This window comes from Hesperophylax consimilis, chromosome 10 (assembly GCF_061612785.1).
Source record: "Hesperophylax consimilis isolate HC1 chromosome 10, BYU_Hcon_1.0, whole genome shotgun sequence".
Lineage (NCBI taxonomy): Eukaryota > Metazoa > Arthropoda > Insecta > Trichoptera > Limnephilidae > Hesperophylax > Hesperophylax consimilis.
The window spans coordinates 7551510-7578626 of record NC_142845.1 but is presented as its reverse complement, the minus strand read 5'-3'; the positions used below and the strand labels follow the sequence as shown (position 1 = coordinate 7578626).

General features: G+C 32.4%; 1 protein-coding gene across 1 annotated transcript in view; it reads left to right on the top strand.

Annotated features, from left to right (window-relative positions):
- Nucleotides 1–27117, top strand: part of LOC149420241 (uncharacterized) — a 357399-nt gene that overhangs the window by 24635 nt on the left and 305647 nt on the right. The window lies entirely within an intron of this gene.

The following is a 27117-nucleotide window of genomic DNA, read 5'->3' as shown; positions in this document are numbered from 1 at the left end:
AAATTTTTAGAACCTAAAAACATGTGAAACAGTTAAATCTAGGTAGAGTCAACTAGTTGAACCGCAGTAAGAAGTCCATGTACGTTTCCATATTAATATTTTGAAGAGTTGTATTAATTAAATCGAGTGGTCAAATCAAAACCCCAACACTTATAACTTGAGTTGATACACTCTTATCACCATCCATATTCAAACACGGTGGATGAATAAAAATTTATTAGTAAATTTTTGCACCTTTTCTCCAAAGTGATTTCATTTAACTAACTGTTACGACATTTTCTGTAAGTATAGACAAAGAGGGTGGAATTTTACCCAAGCTTTATGAGAACATTCTGACATCTTCTTTATATTTTCGAAAGGCAGTGCACTACAAAGGAGTATCTTAGAAAAATGTTAATGTTTTATTTAATTACTGTGAGTAGAACACACCTTGGCCTTTGCTATTGTGCAGCTTTTTTTTTAAAAAGCCTTTTTTAACTTTAAAAAAAAATACATTGAAATACAAAATAAAATAAAACATGGCGATGTGTTCTTTGCATTAATCGGCTGGTTTTAACCAGGAATTTCAACCTAGTTGCCATCGCATTAGGAGTGTTTGACTTTGCTCGATTCTGAATGTAACATGCCGAGGTGCATCGCCTTAACATGATTAGACTTAAGTTTTTTTTCACTTGATTCTTCGTCTCTCGACAGAGGAGAGTAAGTAAAGGTCAACATGGGATGTGGTAATTATTCAACTATTTAAGTCACTTGATTTCGTACAGTTGTGCCACAGGAAGAGAAGTGAAGGGGACATTCTTTTTTGATTTCACTTGATCATGTAATGTCTTCCCGAAACGTCCCAACAATTTTATACATTCATTTGCCATCCATTTACATTAACTTACAAGTCATTTATTACCCAAACTATCTTTTCTTCTCTCATCGCCTCTGTATGTTTAATCCATCTTATGTGAATGATTGTGTTCCTTTCATAAATTTGCTTACATCTGCCCAGCATTGTTTTTGAATCTCCTCAATCGGTAAAACGATCAAACGGGGTTTTACGCACAAAAGCCACAAGGATTTCATTGTTTTCACATTTTATTTAGCAGAGTCTAACAGTCTTACGGTGTTTTAAGCCAAGAGTCTAGCAGTCTGTGGTTTAAACCAAGAAAATGTATTTGAATATGACTTGGTTAATAAATCATTTAAAATTAGCTAATTCTTACGATAACACACAGGAGGCACTGAGAAAAAATATTTTTCCTGAAGACTTATAAGGAGTACAACTCAAGAATCTTGGCTCCATTCTATAAAACTCATCAGCAAAAAATCGAAAGAGTACAACATAAGTTTCTAAGGTTTATTAATTACAAACTTGGAATACCAATCGAAGAACTTAATAATACATGTCTAATGGAATTACTAAACCTAAGCGATTTAACTTCAAGACGCACAGTGAGTGACTTAGTTTTCGTTTTCAATATATCAAATGGCAACCTGGACGCCCTCAATTTAACGAGCTTAATTAATTTGCGTATACCTACCCGCAATAACCGTTTAAATGCTCTATATTTTGATACCAAATCTGCCAATAATTATATTTATAATATATATTATAATATTTACTTCGTAAACTCCCCAATTCAAAGGCTTCATACACTTGGAAACAAATGTAGTTCAATCGATGTATATCATTTCCAATCGGTTTCCAAATTTAAAACCAATATATTAGAACTCTTATAATAAAACTATAAACATCTAGCTATTGAACCTCTTATCGAATTATTTCCTCAAGATTGACACAATTATAGGTGTAGTCTTCTTGCAATTACTACAACTGCATTATTTTTTACATGTAATTACTGCTATCATTCAGTAACAATTTTATTTTTATTTATTTATCAATTTACGAACTGGCTGGCTTATGGAGCCCGCTAGCTCGTGAAAAGATAATTAAATGAATGAATAAATATATACACTAGCTTTTATGTGTCGCATACATATTATGTTAATACAACTACTACCTAGTATGACTAAACTTACCATTTTTATAAACAATTTTCATCTTTATACCTTAGAAGTAGGCGTATTCTTATTTTCTTACAACAGGCTTATACCTACAAACTATCAAGTTTCCATTTGCTTTTTGCATGCTTTTATATATCAAATGGTGAAGGTTATATTATTGCTTTTACTATTCTATAATTATAATCTTCACAATATTTTTTATATTAAAATATGTTTGTAAAATGGCAGACCAAACGCCCTCGATTTAACAGGCCACGATAACCAGTAAAACGCTCTATATTTTGTTAACAATACATATTCTAATTTTTTTTCAAGAGGTTTATACCTACAAATAATTGTTGTATGCATTTACAATTTATTTGCTGTTATAATATGTCAAATGGATATGGTTAAATGTATTATTACTGTTACTATTGTGAACTTACAATCTTCAGAATATTTTTCTTAAGAACTATGTATGTAAAAGCCCAATGGTCGTATAAATAAATAAATAATTAAATAAATAAATAATTAATTAAATAAATAAATAAATATTTAAGAATGCCGTGTGGATGGTTTTTAATGAAAGAAAGGATAGGAAGTTTTGGGAAGGAAAAGAATATGAGGGGTGGAAAGAAAACCAAGGACAGTGTGTCAAAAAGGGACGGACTCCCACTGCGGTGCAATTCGATGGGTCGAGACAAGTGAAATTTTCGTCTACATCCGGCCCGCCAAGACCTGGACAAACCTCACCAATGAACCCTGGCACCCCTGCTAAGTCATAAAACGTAGTGAATACTTGGAGTAACTCATGGCAGAAGTGTTGGTTATCTAATGAGTGGTTGCCGGGTGGCGACACCCTTGCCAGCCTCTTAAATTGAATTAATAATATTTTTTCATAGTGATGATAATATTTCACATTTTATTTCCTTGAAACTTCATTCATCTGCAAGGTACAGCACCACACTCGTTTTTCAGCAAGTTATGCGTTATTATCAAAGCTCCCATAAACAAAGTTTACAGGGTGGGAGAGAGGAGGGTCGGAAAAGATGAAAGTTTCTATAAAGAATGTGGGTTCTCATACACTACGCAATCCAATTAAAAGTTGCATTCACATTTAAGTTATGCAAACGAACGCAATCTTTAAGATCTTTAGATGCAGTTCGTAAACCAGCAATATAATATATAATACATAGTAGTATAAATGTTGGTTTATTACCAGATGGAAATTTTTCCAAGAAACCCAGATTCGTACATGGATAAGAGTTATACGCTTTTCGCATGGTGCGAATGTTATTATTTGTAAAAATAAATATTTATTATTTGCATTGAGGAATTGACGAAAAAGGGACGGGGAAAGAATGAAGGTGCTTTAAATTGAAGCAATGTACTGATAAGAATAAAACTAATCTTTTGAACGCAGCCTTGAAAATGACACTTGAAAAGACGCCTCGTTCATCAAATACCAGTTCTTTAAAACAGTGTTATGCACTATGAAGGAATCATTTCTATGTGGATTGTATTGTTATATTGTTGTAGTAATGATGAGTAGTGGACGGGCATATCGAGAGTTCTTTCATTACTTATGCTAAGAGAGTCCGTGTTCTAAATGAGAGTAATAAACTTCCTTCAGTAACTGAGTTCATTATTAGGTACATTATAACAGAAGGAAATAGTATCATCCCATGTAATTTGCGAAGTATTTTAGTTCAATGATACATTTTCACTGTGTGCTGCATTTGGAGATGTAATAACTATTCCGAAATTTGCTTTATTATTAATTATTTCCAAGGGTGGCTCGTGATTTTTGATTGTGATAGAAAGCTATGTTTGAAAAATTCGATAATATTGTCAGTTACTGATGTTGCTTAGTTTGGTAGTGCGCTGCACCGATTTCCTAAACATATAAAAAGACTAATTTTCGAAAAAAAACTTTTTTGGCTACAACAACATCAATAATGCCATTTAAAAAGATATATAAGGACACTGCACCTACACATAAAATTCATCAGTCGCCACTGCTTATTTCTATATATTTCATTAATTACAAATATTTACTGAAAAATAATGCCCTTTTGTTAGTAAAATTATTTTACAAGTAAGTTAAATGATTCATTTTTTTGATTTTATGACTTCAGACAAATTTATTGAACTTAAATATCAAACGTTGATCTAACCTAAAATTTCATCGCGAAGTATTAAAAAACTAGTTACTAAGACATTTTCAAAATAACGTTAACCTTCCTATACTAAAATTTAAATATAATAAACTTGGAAAATACAATAAAGTTTTTTTTATTGGTGCCCTTTTTTACTCATTTAAAGTACGCTCTAGCGTGTTTAAATCGCACTTTATGGAACGCGCGTTTTTTAAAGTTACCATGGCAACATCAACAAATCAACAAAATGTGAAGTCTAAATGTCAACTTTTAACTTAGTCGATGCTTTGTACTGTTCCGACATTTTCTGAAGGTAAGCAAGCACAACTCGTTCATCTACATCTACTACGTTTTGCTCCTCCATCCATGTTATGAACCTTTCATATTCTTTTTTATAAACGTCTTTGGATTTTTCAGGTATTAACCGCGATTTTGCTTTGGTATTTAAATTATGAATGTTAGAACTCATTTTACAACACACAATAACTAGTAAAAACTGTGATGTCAACTATTAATCTTATGTGACAGATTGCAAATTAATGTTTGTGTTTTTCATTTCCATGACAACAAGATATTGTGATGTCACATCACGAATTCATTAATAGTTCTTATTTCCAAATTTTTAATAATAATATCAATATTTATGTTTTCAAAGTGTACCAATAAAAAAAAATAGCATAAAGTATTCGTGGATAACTGGTCTTTAAAACACTTGCTTTATTTTGAGCACTCGGCTACGCCGTCGTGCTCGAAAAATCGCGCGTGTTTTAAAGACCTGTTTATCCACTTATACTTTAATATACTATTGTTGCTATTTAAAAAGCCCAACCGAAAGGTTAATATAAATTTATGGAGTATATTTGGGATCGTGATTGCAGAGTTAAAATTCCTGACAGAGTAACTTTTGAACCCCCCAAAGATTACCGTAGATTGTATTTATGGATTTAATAAGTTGAAATTACTTTTGTTGGATATATTATTTCAGGGTTCGTTTTACATTTTTAAATAGGATATTCCTACTTTTCCTGTATTTAAAGGTCACGATTGAATTTATTTTAAGTCTTTAAATGAACTTTATTTTAAGAAAAATAAAAATTATAGCTTAAAGAGTGGGTTGAAGTGAATGTTTATGACGGTTGAGATTTCCAAAGGCAAAAGTGTGTAGTATTTGTTTTCTTTGACGCTGTGTTTAATTATTAGAAAGCTATTAATTTAATTTCACAATATTGTAAACTAGCAAATTAATATTTTCTTTTTGATGATGAATCCAAATAAATATGCATGTATTTTTTTAATTATTTAATCTTGAGTTCACATCATCGTATTTATGAATTAAAATTAGGGAAAAAAAGGAAAATAATTTAACATTTTATTCTGCCAGAAGTTCCTAAAAATCTATTTCATTTCAACCGTGACTTACTAATCTTTAAAATATCCATTTAAATGTCAAATAATCATAATATTATGTACCTAAGTTTGGTCACCAATTTTCATTGTGATTTATTTATTTATTTATTTTGTAAGAAACAAACAGCTTTTATATAATATACGAGATAAATATACAAGTTAACTGAAGTCAAGCAACAGAAGTTTCTTATGTTAAAGTGCATTAGAAATGAAGTTTTAGTATCTTAAAATTAATTTGGTGTTAAAGGAAGGGGAGAGGAAGAGGAAAATAGGAAGAGGAAAATAGGAAGAGGATAGGAGATGCTGCCGATACATTCCATACTCTTATATTAATAATCGATCGTACGCATTACTTCATATCGATATTTCTTTAGATTATTACCAAAAATGTCAATGCTGTAAAATGTTGTATTATATTGTGCACATATACGAGGAATTGGTGAATTTTTTCGAATGTTTGTTCTACACAAGGGTAGATAAAATAAATCAGATTGTCGGGTTGATCTAGACGGAATTTGAAGATTTATTAAATTGGTAAGTTCTGGTGAGTCCAGACAATTATTTAGGATTTTAAATAATAAGATTTGATCAAAAATTAGACGTCGTGTTTGGAGGGAGTTAAAATTATGAAATTTAATGGATTCGGTATAATTTGAGAAGTGTAAGTTTAGTTTATAATTTATGTGTTTAATTTTTTTTTTGAATTCTTTGTATTCTTTCGATATGAGCTTGGTATAAAGGAGTCCAGATCGGTATACAGTGTTCCAGATGCGGGCGAATATATGAGGTGTAAAGGGAATATAGAGTGTTTATGTTGTGGAAGGGTTTTGCTATGCGAATTATAAATTCCAGCATTTTTTTGACTTTGTTAATGATGTCATCAGTGTGTTGGATAAAGTTTAATTTAACATCCAGTGTTACCCCAAGGTCCCTGATATATTTTACTTCATTGATGTGTGTGCCGTTTAGTGTGTATACAAAGGATATTTGAATAAATAACAACAAATCAACAAATCAAAAGGAGGAGGTGTAATGGTGTGCATATCTAAAAACATTTCATCTAAAAAATTGCCAGTTAAACACAAAAGCGTTGAACAGATGTTTGTAATGCTAAATATTTCATCCACAAAAATCATTATCGCTTGTACTTATATTCCACCAATGTCAGATCTGCAAATATACAAGAACCACATCGAGGATGTAGAAACACTAAAATATAAATATCCTAAAGCCAAATTTATAATTGTAGGCGACTACAATCTTCCGAAAATCGACTGGTCTTTCGATAAGAACAATGAAGTGATTATTAACGAAACAGAAGTGCAGTGTGTCAAATCTAAGGAAATGCTTGATATGTCTTTTTTCCTAGGACTAAAACAGTTAAATAAAGTGCATAATTCTTATAACCGAATGCTTGACCTAGTATTTTCTAGTGACTTAAGTACAGTGGTAGAACAATCGGATGAATTGTTGTTACCTTTAGACCAACACCATCCCGCGTTAGATATTATTATCACAAATGAGTCTAGAAAATTGCAGAAATTAAAAACTTCATCGTACAATTTTAAAAAAGCTGACTACCCAAATATAATTGATTATCTTGACCATATAGACTGGTCATTTCTAGAAGATGAAAACAATATTGTGAATCAAGTCCAACAATTTTATTCAATCCTAAACACTTCAAAAGAACGTCATGTTCCAAAAGTTAATTTTATTGCATCCCTTTACCCTACATGGTTTTCAAAAGAATTAAAAGAATTGATTTATACTAAAAAACAAACTCACCGAATATATAAGCAATCTAGAAACGTCGATGATTATATAATGTTTACTAACATAAGAAAGCAGTGCAAAGAATTGTCTAAAAAATGTTATAATGATTATATTAGTTTAATAGAAATGGAGGTTCATGATAATGTTAAAAAATTGTGGAACTTTTCTAATGCTCAGCGTAAAAATGATGGTAGTTTACCAAATATTATGTATCTGAATAACAATTGTGCGGATAATACCGAAGGCATTGTCAATCTTTTTGCAGATTTATTCAAAAGTGTTTATGATGATAATATTACCGATAATGAAATCCCAAATGATATATCACTTGAAGAATCACTTAACCTAAGCCATTGTTTTATTGAAATAAACGCTATGGAAAAGGCTATAAAAGCATTAGATACTAATAAATCCGCTGGACCGGATGGTTTCCCTCCAATATATTTAAAATCTTGTGTTCGCAGTTTGACTTATCCATTATTTTTACTATTTAATAAGTCTTTGTCGTCAGGGTGTTTTCCAAAACAGTGGAAAAAAAGCTATCTTACGCCTATTCATAAAAAGGGAGATAAAAGCGATGCACAGTGGGGCCGAACCCCCAAAACGTGGCGGAAACCCCGAAACGACGTTTAATTCAAACAAAACTCATCACTCAGGGGTTTTTGAGGTCGCTGATTACGAATTTGAAGTTAAAAATTATCCAAACACAATGGTGGATCCAATATAGCAACGAGACGCATGAAAACCCGAAAATATATAGACAGTAGGAGATCAATAATTACAACAATTAACATACTGAAAACGTCATTGTTTATTAAACTAAATAACAGAATATCAGTCGAAAATATATCGAAGCATTGTTGTCTTAAAATTCAAAACTTAATCTGATTAACCCTATGCCCTATCCGAATCAGTATCGCTCTCGAAGTCCTCAGAGTCAGAATCCACATCAGAGTCTTCCGTGTTCAGTCGTGGTGCGATTTGAATTTCAGGAGAAAGTAATAATCCTATTGCCTCCTTTGATAAACTTTTCATTTTCTTCTGTGGCAGTTTTCTGATGCTGGAGATGTATGGATCGGAAGTTACCAGAAGCCGCTTGAAAACGTCTTCCATTGTTTTTACTCGCGAACACTTTCTGGAAAAGTCTTCGCGATATCTTTTAATATCCTTGTTCCTCGCTTCCTGTGCTTCTTCGGATAACTGACCGATTGGTAGCAATGCGTGAGCTACAATTTGTGGACCGTGAATCAATAACTTATGCACCGAAGTAGGCATATAATACCATGGATACAGCTCAACGAATTTCCTCGCAGTTGTCAGCGTATAATTATGGAACTTATCAGAATTGATTTCATGTCCACTCGAAATGACTTGTAAGATGACGTGAAACCGTTCTATCAAATCTATGTCCAATGATGTTATGAGAGCAGATGTCTTCGAATTTTCAAAAAAGCGTCGAGCTGTATTTCCATCATTGGTATTTCCGTAACCAGGTTTCGGACGATCGACAATAAGTCCCAGTTTTGATCTGAATCCCTTTTGAATGATCTTCTTGCGCGTGTCTACCATCTCTTTTTCTTCGGCACTGCGTGCTTGCCATTTTTTTAAGCCAAGTTTATACGACAAATGCAAGCAGCATTCAAAAAACCTTATCCAAGCATGTAATATTGAAAGTCCAAACTTCAGATTCTCTTCTTTGACTTCTTTTTGCAAAACAGCATCGATGTTATTGAAATCTTTGCTAGTACTTCCACATAAATAGCATCGTTGCGTAGAGTTTATGGATGCGACTGCGTTGCATACTTTGCCATCGATCATTGTGAACGCCATATTGTACGAAACCGAGATTTCTTTCCCATATATTATATTCTCAAAGGGAACAAGTGACTTTATCTGCTCTTCAATATATTGCACCTCACTGACCGTAGATTCTGCACTTTCGTGCAAAAATTGTAGTCTCAGTGGTCTACAAAATCGAGGAGACGATGGTCTAGGATTCTTCCAAATCACGACTACTGCCTCTGATTTTGGATCCACAGAAATGAGTTGTAAGGGTACTACCGATGTAAAAAATACATTCGCATCTGATACGCGTTCATCCTCAAATGTTTGTTTATATTCACTTTGTCCTGAACTTCCGTCACAACCCCATTTGAAAATGAATTTCATGTGGCTAACATTCGCTTGATCCAAACTGCGAATGATATCTTCTTGGCATAGTAAAATACGGTCGGTTGTATGATCCAATAAAGCTTGTAGCTGAACTTCAGCCATGCTTTCTGTAATGGTGATAGCAGTATTAGGTGGATAGCAACGTTTTTTCGCTTCTGCCAATTTCTTGTATGAAGGATACAGCTTGCAGTTATTCTCATTACTTGTTATTCTCAATCCCTGATATTGATTCTTTGTGAATTTGTACTCAATATATAACGAAAGTGCGGCTTCGGAGGACAAAGTTTTCTCGCTTGTCGCGGTCAATTGGAAAGCCTGTCGATACTTCAAAGCTCTCGATGGACTTGTCATTGTTATTTCATAAAGAACCTTTGAAGCATCCAATTTACCTGCAGAGCGCAGGCTCATTTGAGTAGCATAAGCTAACTCTTGTGGCGTCAAAGTTTCGCGAACTGATTGGGTTCTTTCGCGTTTCGACCTCTTGCTCAATAATTCAAAATCCCCAGAAGGACGACCACTGCACGTACTAGTCGATGGCAGATCACAGTCAGCTTGATAATTGCCACTAACAATAGGTGCCGGAAATGAAACGGATGCATTCAGCCATTCATTATTCCGTTTCAAAAAGGGATTCTCTGTCCTGTTAGCTTTTTGCCACCTTGTTCTCATTTGATTAAACAATATAGAAAGCGAGACTCTCATGTCCTCAGGTACCTGCAACGGTCGATCAATTTTTCCGGAAAGTTGTTCCTCCAGAAAAGGGATTATTTCAGGTAGGCCATCATTCAACCGGTGTTTAACGATGTTGAATATTTCTTGCCGAGTGAATTTCACACACTCTTCATCCGAATCTGTATGAAAAATATTACTTTAGCATTAGCAACAAATTAATTACAGAAAAATAATCAAATATCGTAAGCGTGCTGCATGGGAAAAATAGTTCTGAAGCTTGCCGCACCGCGCGCTACATCGACCGCGGTGCACCGCCATGTTGTGATACGTTATTTGGGACGCACACGCTCGAAGAAAAATTCATTATACAAGAGAATAGGCAGATTTAGGCAGCTGATTTTTGTCAATTCCATCAGATAATTGATTATTCTATAGTCTGGGAGTTGTAATTCCGCATGATATTGCAAAAAATGCTACTTTTGCTCTAGTTGAAAATACAAGTACAGAAAATCATGCTATTTTTGTACAAGCGTCGAAATATGTGTAATATAAATAGGATAACCATTAGATTTAAAACTTATTAGTATATGAATATTTTCTACATACCTGAGGCAATCGTTTCCATTTTGTAGAATTGTAATTCTTTACTTCACTACTTAATTATGAACTCACTAATCGAGGGTAAATTTGACTAGTTTCGACAGCGACACGTGTGCTCTTGACAAAGGTCAACTTCGAACTGAAATGGTTTGACAGATCCCGAAGGTAGGGACCTATCCGTTCGGAGTGAGATGCACGAACCCTTCCCCCACCCGCTTCATTCCTTGAAATACCCCGAATCGAACATTCATTTTTCGGGGTTTCCGCCACGTTTTGGCGATTTGGCCCCACTGTGCGATGTATCGAACTACAGACCAATATGTATATTGTCCGCTATTCCCAAACTATTTGAATCGTTAGTCCTAGATGTAATATGTAAACAAATTAATAATATTATTGTACCCAACCAGCATGGCTTTATCACAGGTAAATCCACCTTAAGTAACTTGATCATATACGAAAATTACATAACTGATTCTCTTGCCTTGAAGCATCAAGTGGATTCAATATATACTGATTTTTCCAAAGCATTTGACAAAGTTAGGCGACATATTCTTGTACAAAAATTAAGTATGTTGGGTATCAAGGGTAATCTGTTAAGTTGGATTGAAAGTTATCTTAGTAAAAGAGAGCTATGTGTCAAAATAAAATCTGTGGAATCTTACATTTTCGAAGCCACAAGTGGGGTCCCTCAGGGGTCTCACCTGGGACCAATTCTTTTTTTGTTATTTATTAATGATATTGTTAGCATATTTAAAGATGTAGAAGTTCTTCTTTTCGCAGATGATTTGAAAATATATAAAACAATACGCAGTTTAGACGATTGTTATACTTTGCAACTTAATTTAAATAAACTATATCGTTGGTGCATCATCAACTCTCTGTTTCTTAATATTAAAAAATGTCAGGTCATTCGTTTTTGTAAAATACGAAATCATACAATTTATGAATATTCGCTTAATAATGTAAAATTGACAGCTGTCACTCAAATCAGGGACTTGGGTGTTATATTTGATGAACAGTTAACATTCAATCCGCATATAAATGAAATCACAAATAAAGCCCTAAAAATGCTTGGGTTTATATGTAGAACCGCATGTGACTTCAAGTCACTAGAATGTTTGAACACACTGTACACATCTTTAGTAAGAAGTCAAGTAGAGTATAATTCGCCTATTTGGTCCCCGTTTTATAAAGTACATTCCAACAATATTGAAAGGGTACAACACAAATTTTTAAGATTTATTAACTTTAAACTAAATATTCCAATCCAAAATATAAATTATATCCAACTCATGCATCAACTAAATTTGATTACGCTATCAGATAGGCGAATTATCTCCGACCTTGTTCTACTAAATAAAATTATTAATTATAGAATCGACAGCCCTGAAATTCTTGCCACAATAAAATTATTTGTACCTTCCAAAAATACGAGACAAAATTCCACCTTTTTCTGTAACAATTTCAAATCTAATTATCATGCGCACATATCGTTAAATCGAATACAAAATTTTGGTAATAAATTTGGTAATGTTGTTGATATATTTAGAGATTCCGTAGCAGTGCTCAAACGAAATCTACATAAACACTTTGCTGATATGTATGACTTCTCCACTCCATAGTAAAAAACCCATTTTTTAGCTTCTGTTTTTTCACTCTTTTCTTTTATGACTTCTTTTATGACTTTTTAACTTTAATATATATGTTTTAACTTTACAAATTAATATTGTAATTTAAATAACAATTCGAATATGATTTAAGTCCCTATAAATGCTGATTAATTTCAATCCATTTATTTTTCTAAGTAAGTAAAAAAAGAAAAAAAAAACTGTTCTCCATAATGGTATTCTGTATTATTTGTAAAACATTTATGTACTACAGATATAATAACTATTTTATTTATATATGTACGGAAACTTTTCAATGTCACATAGTTAATGTAATAACACTAATAACAATGTATGTAAAAGCCCAATGGGCGTTTAAATAAATAAATAAATACATGAAGTTAGTAATACGTACACAAAGGTGTTGGATCTATTCAACTGCATGGAAGATAGGTACAAGAACGCTTTACTGTCATATATTTTCAATCAATGTAAACAATTTAACCTATGTCCACTTTTTGTTTTGTAAGAACTTGAATCTCTAATTTTTTGTTTTGTACGTACTTGTATCTCTTATTTTGTATGTACTTGTATCTCTTATTTTTTATATCCTTATAGAGCTTGTATTTTTTTTAACTATCTGATTTAATTGTATTTTTATTTTTTTTATATTTTTTTTTATAGTTAATACCTCAAAAGAGTCCCAACTGCTCCCGTCTGGAGCCAGTGAGACTATGGCATCCCCAATTGGGGGATGTTGTGAGGCTGAAGGTAAGTGGGGAAGGGAAAGAGGAAGGTGGGGAAGTACCTGGCTATTCAGATCTAGTCACTAAACACGGCTAAAGCCATTTGGAGCAACGTTTCAATTCTGAATGGTGGTCTTACACCAGGGCGATACTGGTAGTATCTTCCACTCTGGAACGTGCCGCAAATATACTATATATTATTTTAATTAATTAATTGTGAAATAACACAAATCAATCAAATAAAATTTATTTGCGCACGCCGGGTTCGAACCCGCGACCTTCGGAATGGCAGTCCAATGCGTTACCACTGGACTATGCCGGCTGTCAGATTGTATGCCTCATTTAAGCGTTAATTAAAAAAATATTGTATTAATTTTCATGTGCTTGTAATTATAAGTGAGATGCAATTATTGTTTAACCCCTAACGTCAATTTGTTCAGTTTTTCGAACAAACAGATTATTACCCGTAGAGTCGATTTGTTCGCTTCTGAGAATAGGTCAAATGGTATCATAGAAATCGTTGTATCACCCTTACTAACCATGGCTATAAATATGATCTAAACAGTGTTAGAAAGAGAAAACACCACTCTTTATATGCAAATCTAGAAGTTAATCGCAGAAAATTAAAATGTACATCTTTATAAAGCCACATTTTCCGACCGCATTTTCTTTAATTTTTTATAATTTGTTTTTACATGTGAAACCGCACAAGAGTTCCAACTGCTCCCGACCGTCTGAACCCAGTGAGACTGTGGTATCCCTAATTGAAAGGTTAAGGAAAGAGAGGAAGGAGATGGGAAAGAGGAAGGTGTGGAAATACCTTGCTATACAGATCTGATCACCAATCACCGCCAAACCCATCTAAATTCTGAATGGTGATCTTACACCAGGGCGATACTGAGAGTACCTTCCACTCTGAAACGTGCCGCAAATATACTAAATGTTATTTTAAATTAATAATTTGTGAAATAACTCCAATCAATAAAATTTAATTTACTTGCGCACACCGGGATTCGAACTCGCGAACTACAGCTTGCTAGACGAGAGCCTTACCCCCCGATTACGGAGGCCTTGAGAAGAATTTATATTTTTATTTATTTAAAAGACAAGTCACATAGTTTACATTCGTTTTTTTTATATACAGTCTACATGTTTCGCGATGGAGGAGATTATAGACTCTTTTTAGTTCAAATATCGCTGTCTTTGTTATTTGTATTTCTTCAATTTGTCATTCATATAAAACGCCGGTTAAGTCGTACCGGGTATTTTTTTATTTATATTCTTCTACGTATCGTTATTCAGAAATAGAATAAGTAAATATACAGTTTGGAAATCATGTTTAATCATGTTTAAAAATTTCGTATTTCAATTTAGGAGAATAATCATTCGTTATTTGTTTTATGAGATTAAATTCAGAATTGTAATAAAGAATTGACAAAGGAATCGTAATTGATATGTTAATCGTAGAGTGGAAAGCCGGTAGTTTTTTTTTACGGTACTTTTTAGATAAACCCATCTTATTTTATTATTTTTTTACTTCTTTTATTATTTTTATTTTTTCTGATTTTACGTCCGGGTTAAATCTTCCTCATTGGAAAAACTAAACCCTTACACACACTTGTCCACAAATGATAATCTAGTCAATCAACACTATGCAAATGCAAGAAAAATAAGCAAAATAAATACAAAACAATACAAGAATAACACGTCAACCCACCAGAGATCAAATGGGAAAATAATTCACCGACTCCAGATGTTCGAGGAACGAACAAGGGTTGGGATAGCCGTACTTTAAAGGGCTATTCCACACAAATAAAGCATAAATGAAGTCTATGGCTTGTGACAGGCGAATGCGAAAACACAATCCGTAAGGTTAATTCACAATCAACTTACCGGGTGGCGAATGAAATCTTTATGGTGACACTCATCTGTCACCACTGGAGCGGTGATCTTGGTTCGTTAGCACTCGTTATTTTAAATTAAATTGCGATAAAATACGTATTAAGTTATTATTCCGATAGATAACCGGCGATGGTGTTTTGACAGGACGAACGGTTTGTTTGCGACAGTTCGGCTCACGGCCCTCCGTGGTTATAGCTGACGTGTGCGAATTTAAACTGCATAGTTCAAATTCTGACCATACGATTGGTTAGCACACGGCCTGTCAAAGCAAACGGCGCGGCGTGACGGAACACAAGATATTTTCATATCAGAGGGTTCGGCTCTTTAGAACTCCTAACAGGGCCTATAAATCCTTCTGATCCCTCAACATAAATATTTAAAAAATCTTTCTTTATCCTACATGTTTTCAAAATGACCGACTTTTGCATCATTAGGTACATATAAATTTTTTGAAAGATCTAATACGCCTAAATTTTTAATGAAAAAGCTAGGTATAATGCCAGTAGCCGAAATAACAAATGGTAATATTTTTATAGTTTGAGAATGCCAAATTCTTTTTACCTCATTTCCTAGATCTGTGTATTTTCTTATTTTTTAAGAGATTTTTGAATATTACAGGAATTCGGATTAATAATAATAATATTTTTTTTTAAATATGCGAAGCATTAAAAAAAAATCAAACATTAAAAATAAATTCTCGCACATTAAAAATAAAAAAATAAGAGGTTTATATAAAAAGACGCTGTCTAGATTGCATTTGGTCGGGTTGAATCTTGCGATCATACATAAAGATAGTTGCCAATAAAAAAAATGTGTGGTGAAAAAATGAAGACAATGTTGGTAGTTCTTATTCGAAGTATGATATGAGGGATAGGGTCCTATTAGCTCAGTGGTAGAGCGGTGCCCTGGCAAGGCAAGGGTCCTGGGTTCGAGTCCTAGATGTGACCGTATCCTTTTCTGATTTTTCTGTTTCAGATTTTCATTTAAAAATCGCTAATATTGTCTTCAATAATTATTCTTAATTTTGAAGTGAAACTTCTTTAGGCGCGTAATGGATTTTCGATGGACGGAGTAAAACCGAGTCAGGATCGACACGAAAATGCGGGTACCCCCACCACCGCTCACCGTTCACTGTCCCTCTCTCACCATATGCGCTTGTTGAGGTGGGGGAGCCGCTCACGAACGTTCTCTCTCTTCTCTTCTTTCCTCTCTCTCAGACACCAGCGAACTGCGCCACGCCAAGCATCAGCTGCTTGGTTAGTATACTGCGTCGTGAGTGTAATACGAGTGAAATACGTAATTGATTGTGGTTCATACGGTTTAACAAAAGAAGTTTCACTTCTGTCTTGCGTAGGCTTGACACACCCACTTTTATTACTTATTAACGTTAAATTATTCTTATTTTTCCTATTTATAGTGTCAATTGAATATTTTATGTAATTTATTTAGAAACTTTAAGTACATGTTCATTTTTCTTTCTAATTAATTTTCAAATGCAAAATATGTCATCGACATAATTTTTCCACCATTATACACTTTTTCGTAAAAACGCACCGCTATTAAAAATCTTTTTTTGCCATGCGATCTTTTTGATTAAATATTGTATTATTGAACTGAAAGTAAATGTATTTAAAAATAAATAACTGTATTTAAAAAAGTGACGTAATGTAAGTAATTTGATATAACATAAATAATAACTTCACAACGTGGTAAATTGTTAAAAATTAAAAAAAAATCTTTTGGTTAGAAGAGCATTTCTTTTATTTTTTTTTCTATTTTTTATGAATTATCTTTATATGAAAAGACAAAAATTAAGAAGAAAAAAAACTTTTTTTATACATTTGTCTTAAAATATATCTGTTTTTATAGTTCGAAGCCAAAATGCATCCAAATTATCCTACTCTCTGACAACATATTTAAGAAATATAACACTCAATATACCAAAGGCCTGATGGGTTCAGGTATTTTTACACCGTTGATATTAAATAAATAAATGAATTAAACGAATCTTACTTTAAAATCCACTTCTGATAGTAATGATTCTAAGATTCAATTGAAATAATAAAGTAGTTAAAGTTCGTCAACGCATAGCTCTACTTGGAATTCGCACTGCAAGGCTGCTTGCTGTCACTGACTGAACTGACTTCAGGTGGGGGCGGTGGGTGATGCAAGGAAATGTGAATAATAAGTGAGTGGAATGGTGCGGGATGCGGGATGCGGGGTACCGGGTCGGAGGTTGCGGTCGAGACCGTCCTGACCCCGTTGTGACTACTTCACAGCCGGGGTCTGTGTGACCTCCACTGAACAGGGACGGGGGCTACTCGTCGAATTCTAAAAATGTTCTGCGGATGTGACCGGATGGGCGGACAAATTTTATTTAAGGGTGTCATAATATCAAAAATGAGATACGTAGATCTGCTACATAATGATTGATTGCCTTGTTACACCCTATTTGTACTAACATACCTACACCATGCTTTGTGTTTTTTCGCTTAGTACCAATAAATTTAATAAGTGTTCACATTATGGGGTGTTCACATCATAGCTTTGTCTAGGTCTTGGCGGCGGTTGCGTTTACCCAGCTGCTGCGTGGCGGGCCGGATAGAAATATACTGTTTGAGGGAGACTTTTGACCTCTCCAGCAGAACTCTCTCGAACCATCGCTTTGCACCACAGTGGGAGGGATGGATTCAGACTTCCATCGCTTAAGGAAATTTTGACCATAGATTCCTACCCACTCTTCATACATTTTGTCCCAGAACTTCCTCTTCTTCATTTCCCTAAAAACAATCCGCACACAGCATCCTCAAAGATGACATAGGCCCTAAGGGAATATTTATTTTTCAGTGCCTCATGTGGAGAGCTAATGTGAAAAAATCACATTAGTAAAAAGGATTTCGCTGTAACTTTTCATGAGTTAAACTTATAAATAATACAATAATCTTTCAGAGTTCTAACAATATTAGCTAAGTCCAAAAGTTGTTGTTAAAGTTTGTTTATTCGAAAGCACGGAATAATTAGCTAAGTGTGAATCTCATAATGCACCCTCCGACTAAAACTTCATTTCAGTTTGCGCCGTATTCTTTACTCCGTGGACACAGCGATCACGAGATTTTAATTCTGGCAACCCAACTAAATAAATATTTAAACAAAATCTACTACAGTTCTGAGATCGCATAAACCAGCGGTTTTCAGTTTATAATAATTATGTCTGCAATTTCAAATTCATTTGTCAACAAAACAGATGTATACTTCTAGTAAGTAACTTAAGTAAATTAATTGCAGCGTTTTTTGTACATAGAGAGAAATTAAATAAAATTTAATTCAAGATGTAAATAAGTGAAAACTTCATTTTTTTAGTATTTAAATATTGAATAAAATATTAGCAATTTTTAAAAGAAAATTTGGAATATAAAAATTAAATATTTATACTGGACTTGCAGAAAAGTCCATAGATGTCGCACATTAAAATAAAAATTGGAAAAATTTATCCGAGACACTATCTAGATTGCATTTAGTTCGAGTTGAATCTTGTGATCGTTCATAAAAATAGCAGCCAATAAAAAAATGCGATGAGAAAAATGAAGATAATGTTGGTAGTTCTTATTGGATGTATAATACAGTTAAATATTACCGAAGTTAATAGGGTCCCATTGGCGCAATTGGTAGAGAAAGCGAAAGACCTGGGTTCAAGTTCCAGAAGTGACCTAACTTTTTCTAATTTTTTAGTTTCAAATTTTCTTTTAAAAATCGCTACTATTATTTTGAATATTTAAATAATTAATAATTAGTCATTTCTCGGGAAAATTTGAATGAAAGCCAAAGAGAAAATTTAACATTAAAAAAAAAAAAACAAAAAAACTTCGAAGTGAGTTCACTAACGGTTACGGAAGTTTTATTACTTTATTATTGTATAAGATATTGTTTTTTGCGATACGAGTAGCTCGAATATTTACAAATGTAAATTTCGTGACTCAAATATCTTAAGAATAACCATTTCTCTTATTCGCTAAACAGAAAATTAGAAATATGACATTAAATATTAAAAATTAAAAGATATATTATGAATTAATATTCCTTGATTATTTAATGTCCGTGTAGAAAATTAAACATTCTTTAATTTTCTCTATCAGTATTGGATATAGGTTAACATGTACAATATTTGAAAGCACAAAAGCAATATGGTCAAATAATAAATATACGTTAATGTTTTTTTTGTGAATTCCATGAATTTCCATCCCTTCATTTACCCACCCTTTGTAGAACTCCCATCTTCGTTGTTCCGTCTCATTTGCGTAATCACATGGATCTATGTAAAAATGTGTATTTCTTTACTTTCATTTCGATACTCTGCTGCTCCAGTGAAGCCCAAAAGGTCGTTTTCATTTGATTTATGATGTCAGACCACAAAGCAATTGTTTTCCACATAAATATAAAACTTTAAGATTAGTATAGAAAAAATATCCTTTTTATTTAAATAATTTTAACATAAAAAAATCAGTAAACAAATTTGCAATCAATAGCGGTAATAGTACGAAATTAATGGATAAATTTGTATTAAACAAAAATTATAAGATATTATTTTTATTTACACATAATGTAAAGAAGTTGAGAAAAGGTGTATTTTTAAATAATCATTATTTTAATTTAGTAATTAAAAACATTAAAAATATTATCCAACCAGATTTTAATAATAATATTAATATACAAATATATTACAAGATAAAATATTTGAAACAAATGGGGGTAAATATTAATTCGTTTAATCAAAATTACTTCTCGGAAGAGTTAAGAAGCACCTACGGTGTTTGAATAATAATAATAAATCTGAATTTGCAAACAACATTTTAATACGAAATTTAAAAAGTAACTGAGTAGTTCGAATAATAATAATAAATCTGAATTTGCCAACCACATTTACTCAATTACTTTTTAACTTTAGTTTAACTCAGGAGTTTGAATAATAATAAGTCTGAATTTGCCAACCACATAGAGTTAAGAAGCACCTGACATATTTTAATAATAACAACTAATTACATAATCACCGCTCAGTGTAATATATTTTTTTTATCTCCATGTACTTTTTTGTCTATTGTTTATATTTATAAATTTTAATTATGTTTTTATCCTTATTTCCATCGGTTTTGAAACATGTCGATAATTTTGATTAAATAGTGGCGTACAAAGTTATTCATTTTCATTAATTTATTATGTATTTAAGTATGTCATACAAATATGGCCCCGTAGACGGTCATGGGTATCCTTTGTGTATTATGGGATTTATTTATGAATTAATTCTGGGCTACCCGGTATAGTAATAAATATAATAAGTGCATCTATTTATTTGAACAACGGAAAAAGGATGAAAAAATGTTTTGTTACAAAAACAACAATCTCTTGTTTTATAAAATAATTTCCCGACCCGGATTGAATAATCCCAAAACAATTTCCTTCGCTGAAAGTAAATACTTTTATTCCTTTGCTCTTTGTTCTGTTTTATTTTTACGGCTTCCGTTTTGAGGTATTTCGATAGGTAGGTACTTATATTACAACGGAATGAGGGTTGGTCGTTTATAATTTCATTGAAATTAATGGTATTAAATTATACGGCACGCTTTGATAGTTAAAAGAACGTCTTTCTACCAACTAAAGGTTTGATTTGAATGATCAAAAATCAAGCAAAATTACTAAGGACGGGTTGTTTCGGAGAATTTGAACAATTCATCAAATTTCAACGTTCATTTACGGGTTCTGTGAAAGTCCTATTCTAATTCTGTTATTATATCATTATAGGCTAGTTGCTTGACAGAACTGAAATAAAAACAGAACTTAAAAATATCTTTCACAGAACTTGAAAATTAACTTTTAAATTTGAAGAATTGTTCAAGTTCTCCGAAACAACCCGTCCTAAGAGTTATTCGCCGTAATTTAAAAAAATATATAAGTGATCAAATATCTAAAGAGGTGTGAATATGTTTTCGTTATCAGGTTTTTACGATTCCCAGGTAGCTCTAGGGCGGATCGAGATCGATTCTCAAAGCTTTTTTGAATTGTTTTTTTTAAAGGTTTCCAGTGTTTTTTTAGACATATTACATAGTTTACGGACAGTAGCGACTGTCATACTAGTCTCTTGCCCGCATAACAAAATATATTCTCTGTAAAGCTTTGTATTCTAGAACGTTCACAACGTTGCATACATTTTGTATTAGGTTTTTGGGTATACGCACTGGCCCAAAAAAAACTCGAGTGGGAACTCTAGAAACATTATTAAATTAGTTGATTAGATTACCAAGAGGTCTTAGAGGGCATAAAACCACATAAGACTGAATTAGTGCGAATAGATGAAGATAGAAGTGTTGGGAATAGATAACGTGTAAAGTGATGGATGAAGACGTGTCATACAGACATGTCACGATCAAAATAGCCAAATGTGCGAGTCGTGCCATGCAAAGTATTGAAATAACAGAACAGTATGTACACATATTGATAATGACTTAATGGTTAGTAAGTTACATCGAGGAAATTAAATCAATATCCTATAACGCAATAAATTAAAATTAACCACCTTTGATCGAAATATTTTTTTCACATATTTGCAAATCTTATCATCCGAAACATGCCATTTACTTGCAACTTTTGAATGTACTTATATAATTAGTTCCACTACTATTTAGTTAGATATCCGAAGAAGAATTTTTAAACAGAATTACCATAAAATAAAATCGGAAAGCTCGTAAAATATGAACAAATTTACTTTTTTGTGCAACACTAAGGACGAACGGTATGTTATTTTTTTCACCGTGGGTCGATTGCATCACAGTTCTTGGATAATAATAGGATATCAAAAGGACTTATGATAATATTATCTTTGAAGTTTTATGAATTGTTTAAATTCTGACATAAGGAAGTAATGAAATCCCCGTTTTCTATTACATCATTTATTAATGAAAGAATGCAGATTTTTTTAGTTTTAGTTTTCAGTTTTGCGCTTCTTGATTGAGATACATTCAAGATTAAAGATGATTGAGAGACATACAAAGTAAAACTACGTCATTAGTTATTTTTCCTATTCAAGAAACTTCTTAAACTCTGCATTTCAAAAAGCTGAATTGGGCAACGTAATGAATTTCAATTCCATGAATATGATAAGTGGCAACGATATGAATTTCAATTTCAAAGAAATCAACAACAAAAATTCTTTCATAACCCAAAAAAAAACTAATTACATCGAATATCCATATGACCTAATATCCCGTGATTAAGCAACATTAAAACATTCATTTATTTTTATTTTATAGGTCTTCATTTCAAAAGTCTCATATCTTGACTCTGCCTCGTAGTTTCAATGTCAAAATTAAAAACGAAAGCTAATAACTTGAAAATATTTGAATTCCTCCCCATCCCACAGTAGACAGTCTAGAACAAGCCAGCTTGACAAGATTATTTTATTGTCATTTAAAGAATATTACATGGTCATTTATGGAGTTTCAAGTTATAATTTATATAAAAAATTATCTATACTAAAAATAAAAACAAAATTTTTCCGCTTTTCACTTTTTGCTGATGACATTAAACTCTTCTTGAAAATATCAGAAGTCTGAACACATCTAGAGGAAGATATTATTGCATTATTATTGAACGTACTGATCATAAAATCCATTTTAACTTCAAAAAGTGTTCAATTATTTGTTTTACGAGACCCTACCGTATTTTTTTCATAAAATTAAAGATACGTCTCTGAAGAACACGATGACTTGTGATTGTTTATGACGCTCGTTTAATATTTCATGCTTATATTGAAAGATCTGTTAATCAGACACAAATATGTTGGGTTTTGTCATACACTGATCAACTTTGCAGTCATAAAGCTGCTTTACTTTAGCTTAGTGCGTAGCATTATCGAGAGTGAATCTCATATAGGAGGGCAGAATACACCATCTGTGTACTAATGGTCGAGAAAATACAAAATAAATGTTTTCATTACTTCTACATAAGAGAGTTCGGTTTTTACCTATGGCTGTTTCCAACAGCATTTATCACGGGAATGCTGGGTATCGGTAGCCTTAGTGCCATGAGGATGTCGCATTACTGCTGATGGCTTCTGAGCGGTTTATTATTAATACCTGACATTCTGGCTAAAATAGTAGGTATTCTATGTTCCGGATAATTTCACATAAGGTCGCCAACACAGGCTTATGATACTTTCCAGGTGCAGAACTAACTTACGGATGCTGATGCTACGTACTGTGAAGACTTGCAGGAATAGTGGATATTTTTCGCGTGTCTTTCAACAAATTTAGGCACGAAGTATTCTTAAATTTTTATCATAAATAACATTTTTCTTAAAAAATTATCTTTGCCAACTATATTTTTTGTATTTTTTAATCGCCTTTGTATCACATATCAGTTAAAAAGTTGAGAAAAACTCTCTAACGGCTAACTCTGACATAAAGAAAATTGTTCAGCTTTTTCAATCTATAATCTTAATGTCACTACATAATATAATATAATTTTCAAATCGTCACAATTTCTACCGCAAGGAAAGGAGAATTGAAAAAAATTCAACTCTTAAAACAAAAACAAAACACCATATCATTTCTGTTACATATTATGAAATATTTGGAAAAAAATGGCTGAAACTCGAACAAATCTGCGAAGTAAAACCAGCCGATAATAAAAAATATTGAATATCTCTAAGAGCTGATATTTTATCGGCAGGTCTGTAGTACCTATATTTTACATCGGCGGGTACAAAACTCGACGAAATCAATCTGGATACAACGCTTCATTAGCGGGGGAAGATGATCCATTTCATCAAATTTGCGTAATAATTAGTTTATGGGAAATACAAACGTTGTTTCGAAGGCCTAATATTATTACATGGGCCATTTCGGTCTTCTCCCAGGAATAAGGATTCATGTTTTGATTCAGTATCTATGTTATTAATTAAGGCTGTCTTTACATTTTCAATTTAATCACTTCCATATCAGATTTAATTGACCTGGATATCTGTAAATGAAATGATTTTCAAGCAAATAAATTAGAGAGACCGAGAATAATTATTTCGAGTTACCATATTGAATAATATACGTATATCAACTCCTAACTACAAATAATATGTTAACGTTAATAAAAAAACGTACATTGTCAGATCTGTTGTTTTTATATCATCTGCTAAATAGTTAAATAGATAGTTTCGAATTGTTATCTGTCATTAGTTTAAATGTTCCATTGTGGCGTACCAGGCATACTACGCTTTTTCATACAGAAGCCAACAACACTAATGCAGCAAATAACTCGCACAATCACAACATATACCCACTACGAAAAATTCCTAAGCCTGGACATTTTTGATGATTCTTTTCTAATGTATAAAATTAATTTATGAATATTTTTATTAAATTTTTAAATGATAAATCATTTAAAAATATTTACATTTGATTTTCAAAAACTTTCATTTATAGTCATTTACAATTCGTGATATTTGTGTACTTATTGATAAAAAAAAATCTTCCACTCTCCACACACATTCTTCCTATTTAGTATTCTTCATTATCATTACTCACATCTGATAAATTAACAAAAAAAAATTAAAGAGGTATGCATATGTGAGTGCCTTACATTATCTACGAATTAAAAAAAAAAAAAATATTTGCGATTTTGATCCTTATGTATAAGGAATTTGTATGAAAAACAAGGTCACAATCGCTTGGGCTATTCTCGTTTTTTACGCAGCAAATACCGGAATGACTTCTAGCTTTTCAGATTTTTTACAAAGAATTTTTCTGTGGAATGCCAACGAAATATGTGCCGCGTTTTTAGTGTCAAAGCGTCTTCTTTCATTATTTTTGAAATAAATTGATTGTGGAAATAATAGATTTGAGGTATCATCAGAAAGATAGTTTTATCTACATTATTTTGATGTAATTTTTATAATATTTAACCCAAGAAAAGTGATGAAAATTAATTTCGTAAGAAATGTCAAAATTTTTACGTCATAATGAATAATTTTATTTTTAGCATTATTTTTTACAGGTTTCTTGTACAAAATAATATTATTAGTAACAACAGTTGTATAAACTACCGAAATCTGGAAGAATTGTTATCATATACTTATTTAATGCGACACAAAAAAATTTTTAGTGGACACTTGACGTTTGATTTTGGAATTAAATTGAGCTTGGAATTTCCTGGCACACCACAGGTTAATAGGTATATTAACTATGTATAATTTGATTTAGAACCATATTACTTTTAGTAAAATGTACTGTTAATATCCAATAAAATAAAAAACACAAATATTATTAACTTTGAAATAACTGCCCCAACACAGACTAGCCTAGTGAGGCAGGTTATGAGAAACCTCAACTTTTTCTATTTGTTACATACTTCCCCACCTTCCTCTTTCCCTTCCCCACTTACCTTCAGCCTCACAACATCCCCCAATTGGGGATGCCATAGTCTCACTGGCTCCAGACGGGAGCAGTTGGGACTCTTGTGAGGTATTCACTATAAAAAAAATAATATCTGTTGTTTTTATATTATTATTTTCTGTTATTAATTATATTTACTATCTAATTCATAAACAAAAGTACACCATGGACACGACATGTATTCTTATATTGTTATAATAGCAAATTTCTATATAATTACTAAAATAACCCATGCGCTCTGTATGGAAAAAAGTCATAGAAATTAAATAAAAGGTAACAGCTGCCTTTTGGGTACTTCGTTTTGGTTTGTGAAGGTTTTTGAAAGGAAACAAGAACAAAAACGAAGGAGTTGGTCATATTGCTAATTCGGTGTGTACACTTTTTTCATTTTATCTAATCGAAATATCATACACGTTAACATGAAATCAGTTATTTTTCCATTATTGCTTCAGGATCCGCGTGGGAATTTGATATTAAATACTTAATTCTTGAAGGTTGTGGCACACGGAGAAAAATGATTACGGATTTTTTTTATCAAGATACTGCTAAAAATGTGACAGCATGATCATTTCCCAATAAAATCAAAACCCAACAAAGTCATTCAGAATGTATATGAATACATGTTCATTCATCTGCCCTTGCCTGAATAATTATAATGGACGAGATGCGAAACTATTTTTATTTTGAAAAACACGTACCTACTTCGACTTTCTCACAACATAATCGTGCTTTACTGATAGCTTGTTTTTAAATTAAAATCAAATATTTTGTTACAGACCTCCAGTGTCTTAAAAATCTTGTCAAATAATAAGACCAAATTTTGTATAAATTAACAATATTTCAAATCAGTAAGTTTTCTCCTTTTAAGTTTGAGAAATATGTGTCGGTGGTTTCATCCCATTAAAAGATATGTGAATGATTTTAAATTAACTGAAAAAATCCTTCTAATTCAAAGTTTTTGTTTCTCCAGTTAAATAGCCCCACAAGCCTCAATATTACATATTTGACAACAATTTCATGAGCTATTAATCCTAATGATTACTGACCAAATTCAGGAGTAAATTTACGTGACATCGTATTGATTTGACTGTAGTACTCGCAGTCTGCCTTGCGTTTGACTCTAAGTCGAGCCGTTTTACGCACTTGTGTTCCGTTGCAAAACAATTTTCCAATCAGAGTTATACTTTCTCAATATTCAAGCAGTAGAACATTTCATTCAATGTACTATTTGTGCCATGAAATAAATACACATTTCATATTGCAAAATATTTTCCAAATTGCTCATATTTCAAAGGTGTATTTTGTGGATCAGAATCTTGGTGGTTAATGTTTAAAGAAAGATAAATGGTTGTGCTATTTATTTCGGGTCTATTGTTGCATTGTTGAGGAGTGCTTGAACCTTTTCAGGGACAGATTTCCTCCGGGGATAATTTTTCTTCCGCATTTACCTGGCCCTACATGCAGTCCCATACCTCACCCGGACGTGTACACGTTTTTAAAAGAACCCTCTCAAGGTGTAATTAATGAAATATATTCGCAAGGTGGGACATTAAGTTAACAAGCACGCGTGGGCTGTTCTAACTGAACGAAAGATTTTTAGATCTTGTCTAAATTAACTCGTAACAAAATCTCGCTTTTATAACAGTAG